Consider the following 24,070-nt stretch of genomic DNA (forward strand, 5'->3'; position numbering starts at 1 on the left):
CATATGATAAACTGGCTCCATATTTGGGGTATCTCTTTTTTTTTTTTCCAAATTTTTATTTAAATTCTAAGCATTAACATATAGTGTAATACTGGTTTCAGGAGTAGAATTTAGTGATTCATCACTTACATATAACATCCAGTGCTCACCATAACAAGTGCCCTCCTTAATACTCATCATCCATTTAGCCCATCCCCCCCATCAACCCTCAGTTTGTTCTCTTTCATTAAGAGTCTCATGGTGGGACACCTGGGTGGCTCAGTTGGTTAAGCATCTGCCTTTGGCTCAGGTCATGATCCCAAGGCCCTGGGATCAAGTCCCATATCCAGCTCCTTGCTCAGAGGGGAGCCTGCTTCTCCCTCTGCCTGCCGCTCCCCCTGCTTGTGCTTGCTCTCTCTCTCTCTGACAAATAAACAAAATCTTTTAAAAAAAAAGTTCTCTTATGGTTTATTTCCCTCTCTCTTTTTTTTTCTATTTGGTGTATCTCTAAATTCCAATCCATCATGCTAGCCAATGTGGTTGTCTAATGCTTTTCTGCTTCTTTTTTCTTCCAGGGGAGTCCCTCTAAACTAGGCCAAGCCCAATTTCTCAGTGTCTAGAATTAGCAAATATAATAAGGAAATGAAAAATGTTGGCTATTATCAACTTATCTGGAGAGGACTCTTCACATTAAAAGTTTAATTCATCTAAGTGAAAACTGATGTATTTAAAAATATTTTTGGAATTTATCTATTTGTTACAGCAGAACATTGGTTTATCCTTCCCACTGTATCCTACCCACAAGTGGAATTATCATGATTTAAAGAGAATTTTACAGGTTATGAATTAAGTTGAACTGTTTTCATGTATTTATGGACATTGGATTTTCCTTTTTGTGAAATATAAGTTACATCTTTTGCCCCTTTTTTCTACTGAGTTATCTACTTTTTTAAAAAGATTTATTTATTTATTTTAGACAGAGATTGAGAGAGAGAGAGCAGGGAGATGGGGCAGAGGGAGAGGGAGAGAGAGTCCCAAGCAGACTCTGCGCTAAGTGCACAGAACAACATGGGACTAGATCTCATGACCCTGAGATAACGACCTGAGCTGAAACCAAGAGTCAGTCGCTTAACCAACTGAGCTACCCAGGTACTCCTACTTTTTAATGATTTAAAGGAGTTTTTATATATTCTTCTAGAATGGGTCCTCTGTAAGTTTTATGTATTGCAAATATATTCTCTCCCTCTGTGGCTTTTTTTCCCCCAATTTTCTCTGGATATGTAATATATCATAATAAAAAAGTTTTGAACCTATTTTAGACATGTTGAGATTAAAATGCCTGTAGACAATCCAAGTGGGAATATGTAGGCCACAGTTACAGATTTGGGAGTATATTTGGCACTTTCTATGCATTGCCTCAGTTTTTCCACTAGTCTTCCTGGCCCTCGGCTGCTTGGTCAGCCCTTGCTACTGCCTGTTTGGTCAATTATACAGACTGCAATATCCAAGTTGTTTCACAACTGAATCTTGAAGTCTCCTTCTCCACCCACAAATTCCAGACTCAAGTGAAAGATCATGCCATAGAGTATGAGATCTTGCTTACCTAGAAAGTATAGGAGAGGCCAAATGACTGGAAAGTATAGGGTAGTTAACTCTGTCAGGGGAAAACTTTGACAATGGGGACAGGACAAAGGAGTGTCCAGCCAGTAGATTCTCCTTTCATTCTGCTCCAAAAGACTTCACTGGGTCTGGTGTTTCTGTATAACCTGTCTGGAGATACCGTTTGGATAAATTTCTGGCTGTCTAACTTTGAGAAGTAATGGCCAGCTTAGCAATGTAATACATTGTTTTTGCTACCAACTTTTCCCTACCTCACTGCCCTTTTTCCTCAGTCTTTTTCTTTCTTTCTTTCTTTTTTTTTTTTTTTTTTAAGATTTACTTATTTATTTTAGAGAATGAGAGAGTGAGCATGCATGAGCAGGGGAAGGGCAGAGGAAGAGAGAATCCCAAGCAGACTCCCCACTGAGCACAGAGCTGAAATCAAGAATCAGATGCTTTCCTGACTGAGCCACACAGGTGCCCCTCTTTTTCCTCAGTCTTAAATTAATAATTCAGCTTTGCCTCAGGATTTGTTTTCTAGGGAACACAGGTGAATATAACTTGTAAGTTAGTAGTCTTTCCTTCTCAGCTTTAAATTCTATCCACTTGGGACACCTGGTTAAGCGTCTGCCTTCAGCTCAGGTCATGATCCCAGGATCCTGGGATCAAGTCCTGCATCGGACTCCCTGCTCAGCAGGGAGCCTGCTTCTCCCTCTGCCTGCCACTCCCTCAGCTTGTGCGTGCTCTCTTTCTCTCTCTGACAAATAAATAAAACCTTTAAATTCTATCCACCCTGAAGTATCCAATGTTATTTTCAAGTCCTGCTTAAATGCTGCCCCTCCATTTTACTTCCTGGGTTCTTTTTTTCACTCAACTCTCAAATAACTTTTCTTCTTTTCCTGTGTCACTTACCATATTCTACCTTATAATTGTAGGCTCTTTACTAACAACCTGGACCTGGTATAGTGCTACCAGAAAGTCATTTTATTATTTCCCCCTGATTCCTTCAAGACTACTCTCAGCTTTTTCTTTTCCATCCTTGGATGATATCTCAGGAATTTCCATAGCTTTTCGGGTTACTTTCAGTAATTAAAAAAAAAGTCCTCCTGGTCCAATAAATAAAGTCTTTTGTTTGAAACTAAAAATGTCCAGTCCAAACTCTCCTACTTCAAACTTGCATACAGCTTAAACTTCTCCTTTATCCAACTTGATCTGTGACATGTAAAACCCTGTGTTGGGGAGAGTAATGTAATTGACTTCTGTTCTACTTTACCACCTTGCTCTTTCACTCCTTTCCTATTCACTAGGGTATATCTGGATTGGAACAAGGGAGAGGGAGGAGAGGTAAGAGGCAGAAAAATCTCACTTAACTGAAGTTATAATCTGCCTTCAGGGTCTTCTTTATGGCAGTGGCATAATTAGTGGCTCTCTCTTTCATAAAGTACATTTGTGGGCTTTTTCAAAGACCCTTCTTTCAATTCCTAGGGATTCTCTCAGCAACAGCCAATTACTCTCCCAGCTTATTAGTTACAACTCCCCTCAACCTTAGTTTCTTTTTTTTTTTTTTAAGATTTTATTTATTCATTTGACAGAGAGAGAGAGAGATAGCGAGAGCAGGAACACAAGCAGGGGGAGTGGGAGAAGGAGAAGTAGGTTTCCTGCCGAGCAGGGAGCCCGATGTGGGACTCCATCCCAGAACCCTGGGATCATGACCTGAGCCAAAGGCAGATGCTTAATGACTGAGCCACCCAGGTGCCCTCAACCTTAGTTTCTAACAGTTCACCTATCTATTGAATTCACCTCACCCTCCAATCAGTCCTGTATGGAGTCTCTCTCAAGAAAACCCAAGCAGGTTCACTGGCTTTCTTCAGAACAGTGGTAAGAATTTAAGTCAAACTTCAATAAGTTGGCACAAAATTTTCTTACATTTATTCTGAGTTCAGTGTCTTGACATTCAATAACTGTTAAATTTTGTTATTCAGGGACCCTCTGGATATTTTAATACCTCTGCCAGAATTTGAGGTGTGGCACAAAACTCTCAGCCTTTGGCAAGATTTCTTCCCTCTTGCAATATTCACTACTTTACCACAAACTTCTTCCTCGGGACAATGAGAAACAATCTTGTGATGCCATTTGTCCCTGTTTGTATTAATTGTTATAACAAGCCCAGATCACATAGGTCATCCTTCTTACCTGAGAGTGTATTTCCATTAGACTATGTATATTTCATTACCTGACTCCTTTTCCAGCCTACCTCTGCCACTCACTACCATAATAGCACTCTAGACCTTGTCTTACCTGTAACTATAATCTTCCTATAATCTCAATTCCAAGCATCCTACTCTCCAACCATCATTTGTCTTTCCACTCACTCCCTCTAGGGTAGTAACTCTAATAAGTCTTAAAGCCGCCTGAGACTTATAATTTATTGTTTCTGTGACCTTTTAATTATCCTTCATCCACTTATGACCTCACACTTTTCTTACCTAATTTAAATTCCATGGCCAGTGATTACAATTCTTCCCTTCCACACATCTTCAACCCACTTGCTTCTCTCTCATTTTGTCATATTCCTGTGACAAAACTTGTTAAATTCAACTCTCTTTATACCTTTTTATTACACTCACCATGCTAAATGTGACTGGAGAAAAACACACAACTATACTGACTATTCTTATTTTAAATTCATAATCAGGAATCAATAACCTTGAAGGTGCTCAGAAATCATATTACCTGCAGTTTTTACCCTTCCATTCTCCTAGAAAACTATTTCTACCTGTTTCCTCAGATCTTCTACTCCTCCCGCCTCTTTAACACTTCCTTCTAATAACTTTACTTCCTATTTTACTTTAAAATTTGAAGCAATCAGGGACACCTGGGTGGCTCAGTCGGTTAAGTGTCTGCCTTTGGCTCAGGTCATGATCCCAGCGTCCTGGGATCGAGTCCCACTTCGGGCTCCCTGCTCAGCGGGGAGCCTGCTTCTCCCTCTGCTTGTTCTCTCTTTCTCTCTGACAAATTAATAAATAAAATCTTAAAAAAAAAAAGAAAGAGATCTTACTCAGCTTTGATCTCTTAAAAAATTTTTAAAAATAAAAATTGAAGCAATCATAAGAGAACCTCCATAGCTCCCTCCACACTCTCCTGGTTTCTGTGTGACAACATCTTTTCAGTTCCCATTGCTGGTTTCTCTTAATCTCTCTGACCTCTAAATATTTGGAAGTCCCAGGGCTCAAACATTTTACTTCCTCTTTATTCCATCTAACCTTACACTTTCAGGTATTTCATCCAGCCTAATGGCTTTAAATATCATCAATGTGTGGACAATTTCCAAATTTATAGCTCCAACCAAGTCTTCTTCTCTGAACTCCAAACTTTTGTATATTCAACTGCCTACTCATCATATCTATTTGGATATATAATAGGAGTCTCATATTTTACATCTCACTCCCAAACTTATTTTTCCTACAGTTTTCCCAATCTCCATTCTATTTGTTTAAACTTAAAAACTTTGAGGCAAATTGTACTGTCCCTTTCTTTAAAACATATTCAAAATTTTGCTATTTACCACTATCTCCACTGCTACCATTCTGGTTCAAGTTATCTCTCCTGCCTAGATTATTGCAACAGCATCCTAACTGGTCTCTCTGTTTCTATCCTTGTCTTTGTCCTACTTCTCAACATAGCAGCCACAGTCATAGTTTTAAAATAGAAGTCAGATCATTTTATTTCCCTGCTCAAAGCTTTAATGGCTTCTTCTCATCTCACTCAGGGTAAAAGTAAGGGTCCTGACAGTAGTCTCCAAGATCATACATTATCTGCCTCACTATACCCCAGTACCTCTGATGTCATCTTTCTATTTTCCCCTCACTCACTCTACTAATTCTACAATATTTGCTTCATTACTGTTCTCTGAATATGCCCATGACAGACATACTCTTGCCTGAGGTCCTTTTCACTTATTTTTCCCTCTGCCTGGGAAAGCTTAAGAACACTCTTAACCCAGATAGCAATATGGCTTATACCTTTTAGATGTTTTCTCAAATTTTACCTATCAATTCCCTCTATGATCACCCTATTTAAAATTGCAACTCCCTCAATACTTTCCTTTTCTTTTGCTGTTTTCCTCATAGCACTTACCATCTTCTAGCATACCACAGATTTTATTTGTATATCTTGGTTTTCGTCTTGGTTCTCTCTCATAGAACAAGGGTAGAATTTTTGTCTGGTTTGTTCTTTATCCCTAGAGTCTGGAAAAGTGCTCAACCAATGATAGGCACTAAGTACATATTTGTTGACTACTCACAGGATTCCAGACTTTTTACTAGATGCTGAGCCTACTACTATCAGCAGACATCATCCCTGATCTCATGGAGCTTACAGCCTGACTCAGAAAACCAACTTTAAACATAAAATTATCCAAATAAATATTCAAGTACAGTTATAATAAGACTCACTGAAGAAAAGTACTGGTTGATAAAAGCATTAAACAAGGGGCCATCTAAGCTGCTTTACGGAGTCAGGAAAGGTCTCCTCATGAAGTGATATTTAAGTTGATACCTGACTGATGAGGTGGGGAAATGCACAAAAAGTAGAAGGAATAGCATGTACAAAAACCCTGAGGCAAGAAAGAGCTTGTCCTTTTCAAAGAACTACAAAATCTGTAAGGTTATTGGAATATAGTGGTTGAATATATTTTCAATTTGTGTTTCTCTGAAAGCAGAGTCATAGACATGGTCTTGGATGCAGGCAGTTTATTTAGGAGGCAGGTAGTTTATTTAGGAGGTCATCCCAGGAACCAGCAGGGAGGGAATAAATAAAGTGAAATAGGGAAGGAGGAAATATAAGGGCATGTTGAGTTTTTTGTAATCCACTTTAAAGAAGCTGGAGCATTTATCCATGAACCCCACATCCTATCAATTACAAGTTACCCCAGAAGAGGTTAAATCCCCCCACTCATCTGGGTTGTGCTTGCCAAATGGGCTAAGCAAACTCTCATGATGTCTGGAGAGGGCCCTAGGGAAGAATATAGGAAAATATTTGAATAGGACAAGGGAAATGTGAAGTGATTTGGGATGACCTTGTAGATATGGCTAATGTCAGAGATGGGCTGTGGGTATGTGATATGGGTAGTACCAAAGACATCTGCTACAGAGGAGGAGAATGCCATTATTATATATTTTTTCTAATTAAGAATGGTGTTACCTCAGAACATGAACATCTAAATTTGGAATAATTACATTTCAGTGCCTAACCTTTTTCCATTTCAAAATCAAATTCAGTTTTTAGTCTAGTTAGGATGCAGTGAGAATATTTTTTACACTTATATTTATTGATTGATTTCCTATTACATGAAATGCCCTCATGGAATTTAGTCTATTTGGAGAGAGAAGACAATTTGTAATTTTGTAAGATATACAAATTGGTGAATGATTCAGTAAAATATAAAAACTAAAGTGCTATATATAGAGATATGGAGTGTTCAGGAAGGAGAACATTCTCAACCTCATTCTTTTTTTTTTTTTAAAGATTTTATTTATTTATTTATTTGAGAGAGATAGCGACAGAGATAGTGAGAGAGCACGAGTGGGGAGGAGAGGGAGAAGGAGGCTCTTCGCTGAGCAGGAAGCCCAATATTGGGCTCAAAACCAGGACCCTGGGATCATGACCTGAGCCGAAGGCAGCCGCCTAACAACTGAGCCACACAGGCACCCCTGGATAGTGAAAATCTTTTATTATTGAAATATAATACATATATAGCATTATATTAGTTTCATGTATACAACATAACGATTTGACATTTGTCTATATTGTGAAATGATTACCACAATAAATATAATTAGCATCCATCACCACATAGTTACAATTTTTTTCTTGTGGTAAGAACTTTTAAGATCTACTCTTAGCAACTTTTAAATATACAATACAGTATTGTTAACTATAGTCACCATGCTGTACATCACATCTCCAGGACTTATTTATTTTATAACTGAAAAGTTTGTACCCTTTGACCACTTACACACATTTCACCCACCCCCACCTCTAGTAACTACCAATCTGTTCTCTGGGGGGATGGGATAACTGAGTGATGGGCATTAAGGAGGTCACATGAACAATCTATGAGCTTGTTTTTTTGTTTGTTTGTTTGTTTGTTTGTTTTTCCAGGAACATGTTATTTTTATTTATTAATCATACTTGGCTCTTATAAATCAAAAAGCATTGCCTTTTTTTAAAAAAAATTATTATGTTCAATTAGCTGACATATAGTACATCATTAGTTTTTGAAGTAGTATTCAACGATTCATTAGTTGTGTGTAACACTCAGTGCTCAACACCACACATGCCCTTCTTAATACTATGAGCTTAGTTTTTGTTTATTTATTTGTTCATTTAGATTCCACATGTAAGTGAGATTTATGGTTTTGTCTTTCTCTGTCTGTCTGACTTATCTCAGTTACCATAATGTACTCAAGGTCCATGCATATCATTGTGAATGGGAAAATTTCCTTTTTATGGCTGAATAACATTCCATTGTGTGTGTGTGTATATATACATATGTATCCATTGGCTATATATATGTATATATCCATTCATCCATCAATGGACACTAGATTTATTTCCATATCTTGGCTATTTTAAATAATGCTGCAGTGAACATGGGGGTGCATATGTCTTTTCAAGTTAGTGTTTTCATTTCCTTTGGATAAATACCCAGAAGTGGAATTGCTGGATCATATGGTAATTCTATTTTTAATTTTTTTGAAGAGCCTCTATATTGTTTTACACAGTGGCTGCTCCAATTTTGCATTCCCACCAACAGTACACAAGGGTTCCCTTTTCTCTACATCCTCACCAGCACTTGTTATTTTTGTCTTTTTTCTTTTATTTATTATTTATTTATTTATTTGAGAGAGAATGAGATAGAGAGAGCATGAGAGGGGGGAGGGTCAGAGGGAGAAGCAGACTCCCTGCTGAGCAAGGAGCCCGATGTGGGACTCGATCCTGGGACTCCAGGATCATGACCTGAGCCGAAGGCAGTCGCTTAACCAACTGAGCCACCCAGGCGCCCTGTTTTTGTCTTTTTGATAATAGTCATTCTAACAGCTGTGAAGTGATATCTCATTGTGGTTTTGATTTGCATTTCCTTGAAGATTAGTGATGTTGAGCACATTTTCATGTATCTGTTGGCCATCCATGTCTTCTTTGTAAAAATGTCTATTCAGATCCTCTGCCCATTTTTTTAATACTTTGCCTAGCCAGCACACATTTATTTTTTTTATTTAAATTCAAATAGCCAACATATAGCACATCATTAGTTCAGATGTAGTGTTCAGTTATTCATCAGTTGCATGTAACACCCAGTGTTCATCACATCATATGCCCTCCTTAATGCCCATCACCCAGTTATCCCATCCCCCCACCCAACTCCCCTCCAGCAACCCTCAGTTTGTTTCCTACAGTTAAGAGTCTCTCATGGTTTGTCTCCCTCTCTGATTTTTTCCCATTCAGATTTCCCTCCCTTCCCTTATGACCCTCTGCACTGTTTCTTTTCTTTTCTTTCTTTCTTTCTTTTTTTCTTTTTTGCTTTCTAGAAAGTCTTTATTTGTCTGTTATGAATAATTGTTTTTTATGGTTATCCCAAATGATTTTATAAATTTCGTAATTTTTATATGCCTGACTGGTATCCATGAAATATCAAAAGTACAATCCCCATCCAAAGAAACAAATGGACGTACTGAAAGGCTCTGATTAAATTGATTATTTTCAGGAATAAAAGTAACTATATCCTCTTTCATTAATTAGATGGTGGTTTGGTAAAATTTTTATACTTTTAATGGTTTTTGGTTTTCCATGATGTTTTCTTAGGCAACATTCCACCAAATTACAGCTTTCCAAAAGTTGTAGTTTCATGTATAATTCCTTAGTATGATAATCATTTTCATTTTAAAACCAGAATCAGGCTGAATGTAGCTTTCTTTTTGAATCTAAAATTTATGCTAAATTTTAATCTAAAATTTAAGACACTGATACTCTAGTGTCCCATTACCTTTAATCAGAAGTAATAACACTCTTGTTGAAAAGTAAATTATCAAACAATGAAACTTAAGGTTGTAGTAAAAGTGAAAAAAAGGAAAGGAAAAAAAACCCTTGTCTTTTTTGTTAAGGCTTTATGGAATAGAATTTGTATTTAATCAGAATGACTAAAGACCCTTTTTTGGCAATGAAAGCAAAAGAAGCAAGTCAAATTGTTAGATCTCTTGTTTTTTTGTCATCTACTTATACTGCAACCATAACTATGTATAGTACATTAGTATGAAATACTTTTGAAATACATAATTTTTAAAAAATGGAACCTATACAAAAATCACATACTGTTGGATAGGATGTTGAAATGACTGGTGTGTAATATTTTTTAAAACCTTCATTTTTGGTCAGCACAAATTTCCTTTAATTTTCATTTCCAGTAGGATTTCATTTTGAGGTTTAACATGTATGAAGCCAGTATAAAGTTTTACAGTGTAGTAATTCTGGATTCCAGGTCATTTAAGATGAAAACTGAAAGGTGAAGTTTACTTAAGAAAATTAATTTTCTTCTTCTGTAACATCTAAGTCTTCATCCTCTTCATCATCATCTTCTGCCTGTTGATCCTTTCTTAGTCGACAGGTAGATACCTGTCCTCTTCCAGATATACACTTAGCTGAGAGTGATCTTTGAAGAGATGACTTTGAATTTGCTCTTACGATATCTAAAAGAGATGCATAATCTGGTGGATACAGAGAATTTCGGAAAACCTCCAAATCTTCTCCATCAATCTTTTGTATGTTTTGGTAGGCAGCAGTGTAGACCTCTAAAGCTTTGCCATGAAATAACATTTCAATTGTGATAAATTCTGAAAATATAGTCTTTATATCCTTTATTTTCTGCTTTTCAAAATTGTCAATAGTTTCCTACAGATGACGAGTTGTTTGGGTAGCATCCATTGTAGCTCTCTGCAATTCAGTTTTTGCCTGTGAAATAACATGTGGCTCCCATGGGTTTCGCTGATGTGTTCTTTCTGAGTTAACTGTTTAGCTTCTCGATTCCTTGCTGTTAATGTTGCTTTGAGGTCATCTCATTTCATTTTTACAATGGTTCCATAAGCTTTCAAAGGTTCAACTACTTTGGCTTCAAGTCTTTCAACCTCTGCTTGTCGATAATCCTGAAGCTTGGCAAACTCATCAGCAAAGTTTTTCAGGCCCTGCTTTAAATTTGGGGTTTCTGTAGAGGCATACACGTTGATTTCATTCACCAGTAGGTCTGCTTTGTCTCGCGGTCTGGCAGTTTTCTGCACATAAGCAGCAAAGATTTGGCACAGCTCTCCGAAATGCTTCTCCACATTTGTGACAGCATCTTGCAGTTGTCTGGTTTGAACGTCCCGGTTTTCCATGCTGCGCCTCAGCATCTTGCCTTGCACTCGGCCCGGGGACCCTGATCCCGGCCCAAAGACTTGGGCTCAGAGGCGCCCGAGCGTGCGCCCCCTCTGCACTGTTTCTTAAAGTCCAGATACGAGTAAAACCATATAATTGACTTTCTCTGACTTATTTTGCTCAATACCCTCCAGTTCCATTCACGTTGATGTAAATGGTAAGATTTCATCCTTTTTGATGGCTGAATAGTATTCTAATATATATATAAAACACATCTTTATCCATTCATCTGTTGATGGACATCTGGGCTCTTTCCACAGTATGGCTATTGTTGACATTGCTGTTATGAACATTGGGGTGCAGGTGCCCCTTTGATCACTACATTTGTATCTTTGGGGTAAATACCTAGTAGTGCAATTGCTGGGTCATAGGGTAGCTCTATTTTCAACTTCTTGAGGAACCTCCATACTGTTTATTAAACTCAACACCCAAAAAACAAATAATCCAGTCATGAAATGGGCAGAAGATATGAACAGACATTTCTCCAAAGAAGACATATAAATGGCCAACAGACACATGAAAAAATGCTCAACATCAATTGGCATCAGGGAAATACAAATCAAAACCACAATGAGATACCACCTCACACCAGTCAGAAAGGCTAAAATTAATTAATAGCAAATATTTTCTCACCTTTGGTAGGTTGCCTTTTAATTTTGTTGATGATTTCCTTCACTGTGCGGAAGCTTTTTAGTTTGATGTCATCCCACTTTTTTTTGTTGTTGTTGTTGCCTTTGCCTTTTTAAAAAGATTGATTGATTGATTGATTGATTGATTTAGAAAGCATGAGCCAGGGGAGGGGCAAAGGTAGAGGAAGAGGGAAAATCTCAAGCAGACACTGAGCTGAGTGTGGAGCCCAATATGGGGCTTGATCTCATGACCCTGGTAGCATGACTTGAACTGAAATCAAGAGTCAGACACTTAACCAACTGAGTCATCCAGGTGCCCCTGTCTTTGTTTTTGGTGCCAGATCCAAGAAAGCATTGCCAAGACCAATGTCATGGAATTTACTACCTATGTTTTCTTCCAGGAGGTTCTTTTTTTTTTAAAGATTTTATTTATTTATTTGACAGAGAGACACAGTGAGAGAGGGAACACAAGCAGGGGGAGTGGGAGAGGAAGAGCAGGCTTCCCGCGGAGCAGGGAGCCCGATGCAGGGCTCGATCCCAGGACTCTGGGATCATGACCTGAGCCGAAGGCAGACACTCAACGACTGAGCCACCCACGTGCCCCATCTTCCAGGAGTTTTATGGTTTCAGCTCTTATGTTCAAATCTTTAATCCATTTTGAGTTGATTTTTTGCACAGTGTAGTGGTCCAGTTTCATTATTTTGCATATGGCTATCCAGTTTTCTCAACATCATTTATTGAAGAGGTTCTCCTTTCCCCATTGTGTATTCTTGGCTCCTTTGTCATAAATTAATTGACCATATATGCATGGGTTGAAAATCTTTTGTTGATAACAACAGCAACAAAAATTTTTTAAAGATTTTATTTATTTATGTTTCAGAAAGAGAGAGCACAAGCAGGGGGAACATTCTACATCAGAAAAATACAAACCAAAACCACAATGAGATATCACCTCATACCTGTCAGAATGGCTAAAATGAACAACACAAGAAACTACAGGTGTTGGCAAGGATGAGGAAAAAGGGGAACCCTTTTGCACTGTTGGTGGGAATGCAAACTGGTGTAGCCACTCTGGAAACAGTATGGAGGTTTCTCAAAAAGTTAAAAAATAGAACTACCCTACAGTCCAGCAATTGCACTATGAGGTATTTACCCAAAGAATACAAAAATACTACTTCAAAAGGATACACACACCCCAATGTTTATAGCAGCATTATTTACAATAGCCAATTTATGGAAACAGCCCAAGTGTCCATCAATAGATGAATGGATAAAGAAGATGTGGTATACATATATAATAGAATATTACTCAACCATAAAAAGAATGAAATCTTGCCATTTGCAACAATATAGATGGAGCTGGAGAGTATTATGCTAAGCAAAATTAAGTCAGTCAGAGAAAGACAAATGCTATATGATTTCACTTATATGTGGAATTTAAGAAACAGAACACATGAACATAGGCAAAAAAGAGAGAGACATACAAAGAAACAGACTCTTAACTATAGAGAACAAACTGATGGTTACCAGAGGGCAGGGGGTGAAGGGGTAGGTCAAATAGGTGATGGGGATTAACGAGTGCACTTGTGATGAGCATCAGGTATTGTATGGAAGTGTTGAATTGCTATATTGTTCACCTGAAATTAATATTACACTATATGTTAACTAATTAGAATTTAAATTAAAACTTTATAAAAAAATAATAAAAAAATTAAACCAATGTGTTGTATACCTAAAGCTTACTAAATGTTATGTCAGTTATACCTCAATAAATATTAAAAATAGCAAAAATAATTAAAAATTACAGTACAGAAAAATAAAAAATAAAGGATTAATAATTTTTAATTTTATTTATTTATTTTAAAGAGAGAGAGCATGAGCTTGGGGAGGAGGGGCAGAGGGAGAGCGTGAGAGAAAATCTCAAGCAGGCTCCACACCCAACATGGAGACCAACGTGGGGCTCCATCTCATGACCCTGAGATCATGACCTGAGCCAAAATCAAGAGTTGGACGCTTAACCAACTGAGCCACCCAGGTGCCCTGAAACTTTTAAATTATTTTTAAAGGGGAAAGAAACTTATACTTACAAGTTGTCTGTTGTAGTAATCAATACCATTTTGTTTTTGAGCTATACCTTCTGCTGTTTTGTCAACGACTTCATCAAAATTGGCCTTCTTTGTATATTCATATTCAATAGAGAATACAGTCAGATTTATCAATCTTTATTCACTGTTTTTTTTTAAGATTTTATTTTATTTATTTGACAGAGAGATAGAGAGAGAGCACAAGTAGGCAGAGCAGCAGGCAGAGGGAGAGGGAGAAGCAGGCTCCCTGCTGAGCAAGGAGCCCAATGCAGGACTCGATCCCAGGACCCTGGGATCATGACCTGAGCCGAAGGTAGCTGCTTAACTGACTGAGCCACCCAGGCACCCCATATCTTTACTCACTGTTGATTGAAAAGCTCTTTTTATTGACTTTAATTTTGAAAAGTTTCTTTCAAATGAAGCAACATATCTACAAATAGTAAAAGTCTTAAGTAGAAAGGATAGGCTTGGCAGAGATTCACAAAAATCCTATTTCACAATAAACTCTAGAAATTACATGTCTTTGTTTCTTCAGTATTGATTTTAGCAGTTTTCAAATGTCTCTGCTTTTTATTTTATTTTATTTTTAAAGATTTTATTTATTTGACAGAGAGAGAGACAGCAAAAGAGGGAACACAAGCAGGGGGAGTGGGAGAGGGAGAAGCAGGCTTCCCACTGAGCAGGGAGCCCGATGTGGGGCTCGATCCCTGGGATCATGACCTGAGCCGAAGGCAGACACTTAACAGCTGAGCAACCCAGGCGCCCCTGCTCTGTATTTTAAATTTTAAATTTTAAACACAAATAAGAACTCCATATTGTTATGTAAAATGAAAGAATTCAGGGAACTGAAGTTTGTTCTTTACCTTTACAATCTTTGTGTTATCATTTTTGTATCAAATTCACTGTTTAAATGCAGAAATAGGGGTTGAAGACAAGAACAGCATCTGTAGGGAACTCAAGCAATTCTGAACCATTATGAATTTACTCTAAAACAAATGTGTAGCTGTGTTTGAGGGTGTTGGATGCTGATTCCAAATTGACTTCCATATAGCATATGAAGTTTCAATGACAAAAATTAATGATAAATTATTTTTAAGATGATTAAAAATGTGCTAATTGGAAGTTTATGTACATATTAATGTTTATTTGTTATTGTTTATTATGTTATTTTTAGTTTCATGGCAAAATTGAGAGGAAAGTACAGAGATTTCCCATATACACCTTGCCCCCCACATGTATTGTTTCATTATCCCATTATCAACATCTCTCATCAGAGTGGTACATTTGTTACAATTGATGAACCTAAACTGACACATCATAATCACTCCCAAATCCATAGTTTGCTTTAGGATTAACTCTTGGTGTTGTACTTTCTATAGATTTGGGTAAATATATAATGATATGTATCCATCATTATAGTGTCATACAGAGTATTTTCACCTCCCTAAAAATTTTCTGTGCTCTTCCTATTCATCCCTCCAAACACTTTACCTCTGGCAACCACTGACTGTTTTACTCTTTACATAGTTTTGCCTTTTCCATAATGTCATATAGTTGGAATCATACAATATATAGCCTTTTCAGATTGGCTTCTTTCACTTAGTTACATACATTTAAGGTTCCTCCATGTCCTTTCATGACTTGATAGCTCAATTTGTTTTAACACTGACTAATATTCCCTTGTCTGGTTGTACCACAGTTTATCCATTCACCTACTGATGGCTATCTTGGTTGCTTCCAAGTTTCAACAGTTATGAATAAATGTGCTATAAATATCCAGGTGCAGGTTTCTGTGAATATTACTTCTCAACTCCTTTGGGTAAATACCAAGGGATGCAATTACTGGATCAAATGAGAAGAGCATGTTTAGTTTTGTAAGAAACTACCAAATTTCCAAGGTGGATGTACCATTTTGCATTTACACCAGCAATGAATGAGAGTCCCAGTTGATCTACATTCTTGCCCAAATTTGGTGTTGTCAGTGACCTGGAGTTTAGCCATTCTAATAGGTGTGTAATGGTATGACTTATTGGTTTTTTGGAGGAAGATTATAAATGTAAAGTACCATTTTCATCATAGGATATCAAGGTTACATACCACCAACATGACATAGGACTGCTGATGTTGACCTTGATCTGCAGACCATTGTGTTTGTTAGGCTTTCTTACTATAAAGATATTCCTACTCCCCAACTTTCCATATTGTACTTTTAGGAAGAAAGTCACTATGTGCAACCTACATTTAAGGAGTAGGAACTTAAGCTTCCCTTCTTTTAGGTTTGAGTATCTATATATTTGGAATTCTTCTGCATGGGAAATTTGCCTATTCTTCCCCATTAATTAATTATTTTAGTCATGTATTTATATCATTATGGACTCATGGATATTTATTTTATACTTTGGGTTATAATTTGATGCTACTTTTATTTTGTTGCTCAAATTATTCCATTTTTGGCCATTTAAGAGTTCTTTCAGTAGGCTCCTATGTCCCTTTGACATATCCCACTAGTGTGTATATGAGTGTGTTTGTATGTGTATTAAACAATCCCTTACTTTCTGACACCACAAGCTGATCCAGGTTCATCTTGTATATTGTCTTCCTCAGTCATAGAATAAGCCATTTTCCAAGGAACCCTGGTTCCTTTTCATGAAAATGGTACTAGATGCCAAGATCTAGGCCCTAAGTGTGTTTATTGTATTTGGGGTGTCATTTCTTCTAAGCTCTCTCAGTGGACAGAACAAAGAAGTATGTGTGCATGTACTAACCCATGTGTGTACACATATCTACAAATATTTCTATATTTAACCATCTGTACCTATAGCAATTAAACATTCATTCTTACTGATGTCTCCAACTTTAATACATTACCACATTCATGATTCTATGTATCCTGTTCCCCTGGCTTGTCTGTAACTTCCCATTCATGAAAGGAATTATATATATATATATGAGATTATTTAATCGTGTGAGATAGGTGTTAGTATGTCATTTTATAGTTGAGGAAACTGAGGCTCAGAGATGATACATTTTTTCTAAGACATAGCAATTAAGAGGTGGAAGTAAAATTCCTTCTGTGAGAAAAAGAACACTTAAGACACAAAATTAAAACATTGGTTTGTGCAGTAGGCCATCTTGGTGAATTGGCAAAATGCATTAAATCTATGTTGGTATGACCCAGAATTAAACACAGATAAATTTGAAATTATGTCAGTTCTTTCAATGTTGTGTGCACATCTTTGAGGACCAAACTATTATATTGAAGATCTGTTCTTAATTGTACATCACCTCATGAGTCAACTGTAAAACTGTTTAAATTTGTTTTATATCTTCTAAAAAAAAGCATGACTTGCTCTTAAATCATAAAGATCATTTTGTGTTGTATACTTTAAGTCAATCGACTAAAGAATAATAAATAGGAAATGGATTAGCCAGGGAAATTGCATAGTCATATTTTTCCTGACCCACTTAAATAATCCAAAACAACAACCATGTCCCCCAATTATGGTTTATTTTGAAATATTAATTTTGACTGGTCACTGAAAATGGGGCTCTGTGAACAAAGAGCTTGGGAAACATTGCATATCTATCAATCCCCTCTTGTAAATTCACATTTGCTTAGTAAGGTAGTTGAGAAAACCTGCAACAAAAAATCAGTTCAACTTTTGAATAACTGCTTCCAGATTTATTTGTCCATAGAATGCTGTTTTCATATAAAGGCTATTAACATCTCATACATCTATACTTGGAACACAATTAGTTCTTCATTTTACAAGAGAAGGAACATGGTTTATTTTTTCTATTTTCAGAATCTGAAACGGGGCCTGGCATATAGTAGGTCCTTAATATTTGTCAAATAAATGAATGAACAAATATTTATTGAGCCTCTACTATATACCAGTCACAAGGAATACAATGCTGAAAATATAAACATGGTCTCAGCCCTATGCAACTTACAGCCTAATGGAGAAGATTATAAATAAGTAAATAAAAAATTAAATGTTAAGTAAGAGCTGTGGAAACACAGATAATGTTGAGATGCAGCATAAAGGAGGTGATGGGGATGGTAGATCTTTAAAGCATTTACACAAACAAGTCAGTAGTTAACCAGAATTTGAATATTTCTAACATCAACTTTCATTCAGAATGCATGTTGAAATAGGTTATGTTAATTAAGTTCTTGCATTAAGTGGATGGCATGCTCAAAAGAACTTAGATTAAAGACTATTTACAGAGATGTGGACAAGTTTAAAGGAAGAAACAAGGGAAGAAGAGGATCTCAAGAACCAAAAGACAGCCAGGAGTCATTAGCACTCTTAGACCTGAAAAACAAGGAAGTCAGTGGGAGCAAAGCATTGGGGGTTGACTGAAAAAAAAATTATATTAAGCATTAGGTAATATGCAGGCAGTACAAACACCATCTATATAAATAGACAAAAACTGTGATTCCATTTAGACAAAAAGCAGATTTGTCTTCTTGACTGTCTCAGCACTTATCACAATCCTCACATATAGTGGCACTCAAATGTGTATTGAATATATAAATTGCATCTAGCTCAGTCTTTCACACATGGTTTCCTATAAACTATCAAATAATCATACAGACTAGTAGCTATCAGCAACAGGGATGCACTGAAAAAAGTACTTACCATCTGCCCAAATACTTAAGGTACCAAGAAAGAGTGGGCTGGGGAAGGCAAAGCCAACAGTTGAGAATACTGGTAAGAAATGTCCACTTTTGGGGTATCTAGGTTGCTCAGTCGGCTAAGTGTCTGCCTTCAGCCCATGTCATGATCCTAGGGTCCTGGGATTGAGCCCCGTGTCAGGCTCCCTGCTCAGCAAGGAGTCTGCTTCTGCCTTTTTCTCTGCCCCTCCTCCCACTCGTGCTCTCTCTCTCCCTTGCTTTCTCCCTCTCAAATAAATAAAATCTTAAAAAAAACCAAAGAAATGTCCACTTTTACTAGCTCTCTTACTGTTATTAGCCCTGGGATACTGCATCATCCCTTGTTGGTTTCCTTAAACTCTGCTCATGCCTTTGTAAATATAATCCCTTTATTAAATTTGTCCCAAACAAACAAACAAAAAAATTACATCTAACAGATGTAACTTTCTTGAACAGCAGTAATTACATGAGTTATAATTTTTCTGAAATTTTGGAGTTAAAAAGTCAGGATAACTTTTATAAGAGTCAGAACATTTCAAATTTAGAACTATGTTCTATTTGGCAATTATATATTTCAAATTAAGAAAACTATTCTCTTGTGGGTCTAGTGAAGAAACCAGAGAAATCAGCAATAAACAGAACAGAGGTTTAAAAAACTACTGGCACAAAGGTGTAAAACAGGTCTTCTTTCATGTTTACTTTTAAGTGTGTGAACAGTGAAACAAAAAGCACCTTAGAAAAAAGTATGTTTGCCATAAAGAGGAATTTGCCATGAATTTTCACATATAATCACTTTGTTCCATTCCATGCGAAAAAAAGATAGATTAAGCATTAGTGACCTTTTTAAAAGAACAAACTGGCTCTAGATAACTTAAAATATCTATTTAAAAAAAGGATTTGTTTAGGTCATGTGAAGTAATTTACATTTTAAAACATGCTACACATGAAAATGTAGAGCATTATGGGCACCTGGGTGGCTCAGTTGGTTAAGCGACTGCCTTCGGCTCAGGTCATGATCCTGGAGTCCCTGGATCGAGTCCCGCATCGGGCTCCCTGCTCAACAAGGAACCTGCTTCTCCCGCTGACCCTCCCCCCTCTCATGTGCTCTCTCTCTCTCGTTCTCTCTGTCTCAAATAAATAAATAAAAAAAGAAAAAGAAAATGTAGAGCATTATAAGCACTAAATTCTAGGTTTATTTTTCTTTTCTTTTTTCCTACTTAATCTACTATATATGTATAGAATTATGTGATGTTTGTAACAGAGATCATGAGCAATTAAATGACCACGCTGCAACATTAGAGCCAAAATTGTCTTTTTGCCAGAATCCACTTATGCAAGTGCTTAGGTGGGATTGACTCAATACTCCCTGAGATGGGTAAACTCAGGTTTGGCCAGACAAAGCCACAGTGATTACTTCAGAGATTGGTTACTTAAAATCAAGGAGGCTCAATGACGAAGAAGGAAGGAAGTCATAGGATTCATAATATATTTTGATGATGTAGTGGGCAGGATTTGCTAATAGTTAAGATGGTTAAGAGAAAGAGAAGAGTCAAGACTAATGAACCTGAGCATTTGGGTGATGGTAGCCATGTACTGAGATGGGAAACACAGAAGAAACAGGTTTTATGGAATAAAAATTAAGGATTTAGTTCTGGACATTATAAATTTGAGATGCCTATTAGACACACATGGGTATAAGACATGTCCAGTTAACAGTTGCACAGATGAATTTAAGATAAATTTAGAATTCCTTAGTGTAGATTCCTAGCAGTAGAGTTGCTGGATCAAAGGTTATGTGCATTTTTACTGAGTTGTGCCAGAGCCAGCTTCTACTGGCTCATAAGAGTTGATTGTTAAATTTTCAAGAATTTTATGAGCCAATTATTTGAAATAGTCATTTTAAAAAATTAAATTACATAAGCTTACAATTAAATACATTACTTTTTTAAAAAGGACAATAGGGGGTGGTGTCAGAGGAGGTCTAGTAGAGAGCCAGGATGTTCACCACTGCCAAACAATAATGAAGTTACTTTGTTCTCCCCCATAGTGTCCATGGGAGGTCCTATTGGGAGCACAAATGAAGCACACCTATCTTTCCTAGGCAGATTGGTATTGGTTGGAGCACTAGTGGGGAACCAGAACTTCTCTCCTTGCCCAGCAGTAATGAATAGCCCCCATCCTGCATGTAAACAGAGTCCAAATTGGAAACCTGGACTTGTGCCCTGACTTCTACCCCACCTTGCAGTAATGAGGTGGTGGGCACATCCCTTCCCCTAGCCATAGAAATGTCAGAGAAAGCTGGCTAAAACAGGATATTTAAATAATATTCATGGCTCAATCCAACACCTAAATAAAGGGACAGAGAAGCATGGTAAGTTAAATTCAACAGTGAAGCAACTGGCAAAATCCAGACAGTATAAATACCCAGTTTCTGCAATAACAATAAAACAACAACAAAAATTTTGTAAGAAAATTTTCAAAGGAGGGGAGAGAGTCCTTACAGACTAAAAAAGACTTGAGATTTATTGGTGAAACACAGTGTGGACATTATTAGGATTCTGATTGAAATAGTCTGTCAAGAGAAATAAGACAAGAAAAATTTTAAAACAATGTTTAATGGTAATAAAGAATTACAGCTAAAAAATTACTGCTAGTTTTTTCATACTTAAAAAATAAATATTTAGGGGCACCTAATATTTAGGGTGGCTCAATCATTAAGCGTCTGCTTTTGGCTCAGGTCATGATCCCAGGGTCATGGGATCGAGCCCCGCATTGGGCTCCCTGCTCAGCAGGAAGCCTGCTTCTCCCTCTCCCACTCCCCCTGCTTGTGTTCCTTCCCTCACTGTCTCTCTCATTCTGTCAAATAATAAATAAATAAAAATCTTTATTAAATAAATAAATAAATAACAGCCAGAGTTTCAAAACCCCAAGATGTCAAAGTTTCAATCAAAAACCACACATCACACCTGGAACTAGGAAAACCTCAAGCTAAATTACAAATAAACAAACAAAAAAGATAATCAATAGCTACCATTCTGAGATGACAGAGATTTTAGGTCTATATGACAAAGATTAAAGTAGCCATCATAAAAATACTTCAAGAAACAAATGTAAAAACATGCTTGAAACATGGAAAAACAAAAATTCTTGGTAAAGAAATAGGAAATGTACCACATCTTCTTTATCCATTCATCTGTTGAAGGGCATCTTGGCTCTTTCCACAGTTTGGCTATTGTGGACATTGCTGCTATGAACATTGGGGTGCACAGAGCCTTTCTTTTCACTACATCTGTGTCTTTGGGGTAAATACCCAGGAGTGCAATTGCTGGGTCATAGGGTAGCTCTATTTTTAATTTTTTGAGGCACCTCCACATGTTTTCCAAAGTGGCTGTACCAACTTGCTTTCCCACCAACAGTGTAAGAGGGTTCCCCTTTCTCCACAACCTCTCCAACATTTGTTGTTTCTTGCCTTGTCAATTTTTGCCATTTTAACTGGTGTAAGGTGGTATCTCAGTGTGGTTTTGATTTGAATTTCCCTGATGACTAATGATGATGAACACTTTTTCATGTATCTGTTAGCCATTTGTATGTCTTCTTTGGAGAAGTGTCTGTTCACGTCTTCTGCCCATTTTTTGACTTGATTGTTTTTTGGATGTTGAGTTTGAGAAGTTCTTTATAGATCTTGGATATCAACCCTTTATCTGTAGTGGCATTCGCAAATACTTCTCCCATTCTGTGGTTTGCCTTTTTGTTTTGTTGACTGTTTCCTTTGCTGTGTCCACATATACAGTGGAATATTATTCAGCCATCAGAAAGGATGAATACCCAACTTTTACATCAACATGGATGCAACTGGAGGAGATTATGCTAAGTGAAATAAGTCAAGCAGAGAAAGTCAATTATCATATGGTTTCACTTATTTGTGGAACATAAGGAATAGTATGGAGGACATTAGGAGAAGGAAGGGAAAAATGAAGGGGGGGGTATTGGAGGGAGAGATCAACCATGAGAGACTATGGACTCTGAGAAACAAACTGAGGGTTTTAGAGGGGAAGGGATTGGGAGGGATGGGTTAGCTCAGTAATGGGTATTAAGGAGGGCAGGTACTGCATGGAGCACTGGGTGTTATACAAAAACAATGAATCGTGGATCACTACATCAAAAACTAATGATGTATTGTATGCTGACTAACATAACATAAAAAAATAAAATAAAAAAAAGTCAAAGAAAAAAAAAAGAAATAGGAAATATAAGGATGGACCAAATGGAAATTTTAGAATTGAAAAATATAATAACCAAAATAAAAACTCAGTGGATGGACTCAACAGCAGAATAGAGGGATCAGACAGAAGAACTAATGAACTACAAGATATAAAAATAGAAATTCCTCTATCTGAACAACAAAGAGAAAATAGACCAAAACCAACAAAAACAACAACAAAAGAACAGAGCCTCAGGAACCTGTGGGACCATAACAAAAGATCTAATGTTTATGCCATCAGAGTCCCAGAAGGAGAAGAGAAAGGGGGCATGGTTAAAAAAGTACTTGAGGAAATAATGGCTGAAAACTTCCCAAATATAGGAAAAGACACACACCTACATATTCAATAATCTGACTAAATCCCAGAAAGGCTAAACCCAAGAAATCTAAACAAAACCCATCATAGTTAAACTTTTGAAAACTAAAGACATTAAAAATCTTGCAAGCAGAGAGAGAGAAACAACACCTTACATATCAGAGAAAAAAGCAGTTCAAATGACAATAGATTTCTCATAAAAAACCATGGAAGTCAGGGACGCCTGGGTGGCTCAGGGAGTTAAGTGTCTGACTCTTGATTTTGACTCAGGTCATGATCTCAGGGTCATGGGATTGAGCCCTGCATCAGGCTCTGTGCTCAGTGGGGAGTCTGCTCCTCTCCTTCTTCCCCTCCTCCTGCTCTCTCTCTCCCTCCCTCTCTAAAATAAATAACTAAATAAATCTTTTTTTTTTTTAAGCCACAGAAGTCAGAAAGAAGTGACACAAGACTTTTAAAATACTAAAAGAAAAGAACTCTGAACCCAGAATTCTATATCCAGCAAAATTATCCTTTAGGAATGAAGGGAAAACCAAGACATTCTCAGATAAAGGAAAACTAAGAAGTTATCATCAACAAACACACACAGAAAGAATGGTTAAAAGAAGTTCTCTAAACAGGAAGGAAGGGACTAGGGGCTCCTGGGTGGCTCCGTCAGTTAAGCATCTGCTTTAGGCTCAGGTCATGATCCCAGGGTCCTGGGATGGAGCCCCCAGGTGGCGTCGGGCTCCCTGCTCAGCGGGTAGTTTGCTTCTCCCTCTCCCTCTGCCCCTCCCCCCCACTCGTGCTTTCTCTCGTTCTTGCTCTTGCTTGCTCTCTCTCAAATAAATAAAATTTTTATTAAAAAAAGAAAGAAAGAAAGAAAAAAGGGACAAGAAAAGCTGACTTGGAGTATCAGAAAGGATGAAATAATACAGTGAGAAAAAACATAATTAAATATATTAGATTTTCCTTCTTTTTTTTGAGGTTTCTAAAATATGTTTGACAACTGAAGCAAAAATTTTGATACTGATGTGGTTGTACGTGTGTGTAGAGGAAATATTTAAGACTATTTTATTATAGGGGCGCCTGGGTGGCTCA

The 24,070-nt window shown here is 37.1% G+C and overlaps 1 pseudogene; it reads right to left on the reverse strand.

Moving 5' to 3' along the window:
• Positions 1-9,921: 9,921 nt before the first annotated feature.
• Positions 9,922-11,144, reverse strand: LOC118019427 (annotated as a pseudogene).
• Between the last annotated feature and the right edge of the window lie 12,926 nt (positions 11,145-24,070).

The sequence above is a fragment of the Mirounga leonina genome, unplaced genomic scaffold (assembly GCF_011800145.1).
Source record: "Mirounga leonina isolate KUSES-001 unplaced genomic scaffold, KU_Mleo_1.0 Mir_173, whole genome shotgun sequence".
Classification (NCBI taxonomy): domain Eukaryota; kingdom Metazoa; phylum Chordata; class Mammalia; order Carnivora; family Phocidae; genus Mirounga; species Mirounga leonina.